Source organism: Phacochoerus africanus, chromosome 3 (genome assembly GCF_016906955.1).
Source record: "Phacochoerus africanus isolate WHEZ1 chromosome 3, ROS_Pafr_v1, whole genome shotgun sequence".
Classification (NCBI taxonomy): Eukaryota; Metazoa; Chordata; class Mammalia; order Artiodactyla; family Suidae; genus Phacochoerus; species Phacochoerus africanus.
The window spans coordinates 76,860,326-76,866,156 of record NC_062546.1 but is presented as its reverse complement, the minus strand read 5'-3'; the positions used below and the strand labels follow the sequence as shown (position 1 = coordinate 76,866,156).

The following is a 5,831-nucleotide window of genomic DNA, read 5'->3' as shown; positions in this document are numbered from 1 at the left end:
AGTAAGGCAAAACATAAAATAATATGTTTTTGGATTTCCCCCTGTGGTATAGTCAGTTAAGCATCCAGCATTGCCACAGCTGTGGCTTAGGTTACACCTACAGCTTGGATTCGATCCCTGGGAACTTTCATATGCTGAGGGTGCAGCCAAAAAAAAAAATACACACACACACACACATATATATATTTTTAAGGATATTTATTTATATATGTGTATGTATACATATATGTTTTTGGTAAAGCCAGTGTTTTTAATGTTTTGATTTATCTAAAATAACAGTAGATATCACATTGACTTTCTCCACCAGAGATTTTTAAGTTTAATTAAAGTTTAGAACTTAGTTTCTAATTTTTTTCTTTTTTTTAAGAATGTTTAGGAATAGCAAACAAAATCTTTCATTTTTATTATCATAACACGGTACTGTCAAGGAATGTATTCTTATGAAATAAATTCTAATTTAGTTTTAATCAGTACAGTATATAAGCACCTTACTTATAAGATAGTAATTTATTGATTTACAAGAAAATGAAAAATCAATTTGAAAATTTATAGGGAAAGAACTCATTTCCCTGCTTCATCCTCCTCAAAAATGCAGATAAGTGAAAACTTAATAATATACACAGTGTGCTCTGTAAATACATGCAAATCTAGAAGTTCTCCCTTCCCCCAAATTTGGTAATAATAAAGCTCTTAAATGACCTTTGGTAATGGGATGATCAGTTTTGTGTGTCAACTTGATGGGGCCATGGGGTGCACAAATATTTGATCAAACATTATTTCTTTGGTGTCTGTCAGGGTATTTCTGGAGGAGTTTAACATTCAAATTGGTGAATGAATAAAGCAGAAGTTCCTCCCCAGTGTGAGTGGGGCTCTTCTAATTCACCAAAGGCCTGGATGGAATGAAAAGGCTGAGTGAGGAAGAATTCTTTCTCCCCAGCAGCCCTTGAGTTAGGATATTGGTCTTTTCCTGCCTTTAGAATTGGACTCAGACTGGAGCTTACACCATCAGCTCACCTGGTTCTTAGGTCGGACTCCATCTGGGACTATGCCATTTGCTCTCTTTGGTCTGGACTTCTTAGCCTCCATGCTTGCATGATCCAATTTCTAATAATAAATATAATCTCCCTTTCTCCATCTATATATGTAATATATATAGCATATACCATATTATGTAATATGTCTATATTGTATTATGTAAATATAAATAATATACATATACTATATAAACAAGTTAAGTGTATTAGTGGTTCTCTTTCTGTGGAGAACCCTGACTAATATACTTACCTTATTCAAATGCTGTGAAAAAGCAAAAATATAAAAAAGAAAAAGAATTTGTACTAATTTTCAATGTAACACACCACATTTCTTACCTTTATATTATATTTTAAAATCCAGAGTGTAAAAAGTAAATTTAGGCTACATTTAGGTTGTGTAGTAAATGTGACATTTTATATGATCCCACCATGACAATTTCTGTATACCAGTGCCTAAAATTCCACTAATACAATGGGAATTACCTATTTTCTATCACAGGTGAGGTTTGAAAGGTAAATATGCTGGAAGGGGATATACATTGACTTCAATTTATGTGAACATGAATGGGGAGTGTTAGATTTCTCTGAGTATTTATTTTCAGAGAAGATGTGGATTAGAGAAGAAAAAAAAGAGTTGAAAGAGAGGAGTGTCACAGAAGCAGAAAGAATGCAGAGAGAGTGATTGAGTGCCCTACAATCTCTTTTTGCCTGTTTCTCATTTATACAAAGGTCACCCCAATCAAGACCACTCTCCAGACACCCGACTGGGGACATCTTTGCTCTGCTTGACCCTCAGGAGAGATTCTAGGGATTGGTGGTAACGTTCTTTAGAGATTTAATCAATAAACTGTGTAAAAATACAGACTACTAAATGACAGTTTGCCATGCAGGTCAGCCTGACCCACTATATAAATTCTGGGAAGGGTGGAGAGAGCAAGGATTGTTTTTCTATTTGTGCTTATTGTAAGCATGGGTACTAGAATACACTTACAATAACGGGAAGAGTCATGTCTCAAATGTTTACTCATCAGGATCAACTTGACTGCTTTCTGAAGATCACTGTGACACAGTAAATGTTAAAAAAAAGAAGGCAAATTCTCAAAAAGAAATGGAGTAAACTTGTTTTTGTCAGTCACTGAAAAGTAAAAATAAAATCCATAAATCTATTTTAATATGTACAAAATGCAAAAATTGATTTTGTGCCAAATTGAGCATCATTTTTTGCATACACACACACACACACACACATACACACACACACATATCTGAATCGTGTTGGCTAATATTTTGCTAATAATTTTTCTGTCAATGATCAAAAGTGAAATTGGTTGGTCTCTAGTTTCCTTTTGCCTTTGTCTTTTCCTAGTTTTGGCATCAAAGAAATTCTAGTTTAATAAAATGGATTGAGAAGTATTCTTTCCTATTCTGTGTTCTGGAAGAAATTATGTAGAATTAATTTTTTTTTTTACAACAAAAGATTCTTTTAATTAAACATTGCTTATAGGAACTAGAGCATTCTGTCAATTAATACGATTGTGACTTTTTAAAAAATGTCAAATGTTTTCACTTCCCTATGAAACCAAGTTCTAAAATAAAATAAGAATTAGGTACCAAAAATTTAGAAAAAATAATCATGTTGTTTTCTAAATGAACTAATGGCAAATATATAGGAATTAAAATAATTAATAAAACAGATATCCCCCTAATGTATAAAAACTATTTGTTTTCAGTTTTACTTGCTTGCTCAGTATATACTTTCTTGTACTCTGAAAGAGGACTTTCAAAATTAAAATGTACCTTACTTGACATAATAAAAATATTATACATTGTAGATTGAACATTTTATTACTGCTGTACAAAGTTTTACATAGAAAACATTTTTCTTCCTTATATTTTCTTTTATTTCAAATTATCTATAGTATCATCTTTATAATCATAAAGCACATTTTTTATTATAGTTGATTTAGTGATCTGCCAAATTTCTGCGATACAGCAAAGTGACCCAGTTATACATTATTGTTCTCACAGTATCCTCCATCCTGATCCATCACAAGTGATTAGACATAGTGCCCTATGCTGTACAGCAGGACCCCATTGCCCATCCATTCAACAGTTTTCATCTACTAACCTGACTCCCAATTCATCCCATTCTCTCCCTGTTCTCCCTGGCAAACATAAGTCTGTCCTCCATGTCCATGATCTTTTTCTGTTTCATTGGTAGATCATTTGTGCCACATTTTAGACTCCACATGTAAGTGATATCATGCTGTCTGTCTTTTTCTGACTTACTTCACTCAGTATGAGAATCTCTAGTTCAATCCATGTTGCTGCAAATGGCATTATTTTGCCCTTTTATGGCTGAGTAGTATTCCACTGTATATTTATGTGCCACATCTATTTATCTGTCAATGGACATTTAGGTTGTTTCCATGTCTTGGCTATTGTGAATAGTGCTATGATGAACATATAGGTGCATGTATTTTTTTGAATGAATGTTTTGTCCAGATATATGCCAGGGAATGGGATTGCTGGGTCATGTGGTAGTTCTATCTTTAGTTTTCTGAGGTATTTCCATGTTGTTATCCATAGTGATTGTACCAATGTACATTTCCACCAACAGTGAAGGATGGTTCCCTTTTCTCCACATCCTTTCCAGCATTTGTTTTTTGTTTACTTGTTAATGATGGACACTCTAAAGGGTGTGAGGTGGTACCTTGTTTTGATTTGCATTTCTCTAAGGATTAGTGATGTTAAGCATTTTTTTCAAGTGCCTGATGGCCATCTGTATGTCTTCTCTGGAGAAAGGTCAGTTTAGGTCTTCTGCCTATTTTTCAATTGGGTTGTTTGTTTTTTTGTTGTTGAGTTGTACGTGTTGTTTGTATATTTTAGAGACTAAACCTTTGTCAGTTGAGTCATTTGCAAAATTTTTCTCCCATTCTGCGGGTTTTTTTTATTTTTTAATGGTTTCCTTTGCTGTGCAGAAGTTTTTGAGTTTAATTAACTCCCATTCATTTATTTGTGTCTTTATTGTCTTTATTCTCGGAGGGGGTCAAACATGGAGGGGGTCAAACATGATGTTGCTGTGATTTATGTCAAAGAGCATTCTGCCTATGTTTTCCTCTAGGAATTTTATAGTATCTGGCTTTACATCTAGGTCTTTAATCCATTTTGAGGTTATTTTTGTGTATGGTGTTTGAAAATGTTCTAATTTTATTCTGTTGCATGGGATTCTCCAGTTTTCACAGCACCATTTATTGAAGAGACTACCTTTTCTCCATTGTATGTTCTTGCCTCCTTTGTCACAGATTAGTGGAAAAATATGGAATGTTATCACGAATTTGTGCAGGGGCCATTTATCTTCTCTGTAGCATTGCAATTTTAGTATATGTGCTGCCAAAGTGAGCACAGAATTAGTTCTTCTTAAATATTTGAAAGAATTCTCCAGTGAAACCATTGGGGATGGAGAGGGTTTTTTTTTTTTTTTTGTAGTTTTTAAATTAGGAATTTAATTTCTTTAACAGTCATAGGGCTGCTGAAATTATCAGTTTCATATTAGGTGAGTTGTGGTAGTTTGTGTTTTTTTAGGAACTGGATCATTTCATGAAAATTGTCAAAGTTATGTGTATAGAGTTCATTGAATTCCCTTATCATCCTTTTCATATCTGCAGCATTCTAGTGACACCACCTCTTTATTGATGACATTGGCCATTTGTATCTTCCCTCTTTTTTTCTTCATCAGTCTTGCCAGAGGTTTGTCAATTTTATCAATCTTCAAAACCAGCTAGTTTCCTTGTTTTTCTCAATTTTTATTTTGTGTTGTTTCCATTTTTATTGACTTTTCCTCTTTAATATCACCATTCTTGCCATTGGTTTAAGTTCATTTTGCTTTCTTTTTTGGAGGTTTTTGAAGTAGGGGATTTAGGCTATTGACTTAGGACTTCTCTCCTTTACTAGTGTTTGCAGTTAATTTAGCTTTTTGGCCATGCTACGGCATGTGGAATTTCCCAGGCCAGGGATAGAACCCATTCCACAGGAGTGACCCAAGCCACAGCAGTGACAATGCCACAGCCTTAACCTGATAGACCACCAGGGAGCTTCATAAATGAATCTTTAACTGTATGAATAATCGGCATTTAATACTTTCACAATGTTTTGAAACAATCACCTCTACCTGCTTCCAAAATATTTTTTCACAAATTTTAATATATTTGACATCTAATATTCTCTAAGTTTAAGATATAAATTGACTTGATATACATACATATTGTGAAACAATTACCACAATAAAGTTCATTAACACATTCATCACTTCACATAACATTTTTTTTTTTTTGTAGTGAGAACATTTAACATCTACTGACTTAAGAACTTTTAAGGATATAATACATTATTGTTATAACTGGAAGTTGGTACCTTTTGACCAACATCTCCCCATTTCCTACCTTCTCAGTCCCTGGCAACCACCATTCTACTTTCTGTTTCTATAAGTTTGGATTCTTTCAGATTCCACATAAGAATGGGATCATTCAATATTTGTTTTTCTCTATCTGGCTTATTGCACTGGCATAATGCCCTCAAAAACTTGGTTAGTGACCCATAAAAAAGACAGAAGCATAATTGAAATATTAGCACTCTTTTACACTTGTTAAATAGTCAAAAAGATACAAACTTTAATGAATGTAAAAGTTTATTTCAAAAAAGAAAATTCCTCAAAGCCTAAAGAATTGGGTAATTGGGTGTTTAAGTCACCATTAGGAAAAGTTTTATTATAGTGATTCCTATAGTTTTTATATTTTT

At 33.4% G+C, this 5,831-nt stretch overlaps 1 pseudogene; it reads right to left on the bottom strand.

Moving 5' to 3' along the window:
* Nucleotides 1-4,347: 4,347 nt before the first annotated feature.
* LOC125123772 (uncharacterized) lies at nt 4,348-4,440 on the bottom strand (annotated as a pseudogene).
* Between the last annotated feature and the right edge of the window lie 1,391 nt (nt 4,441-5,831).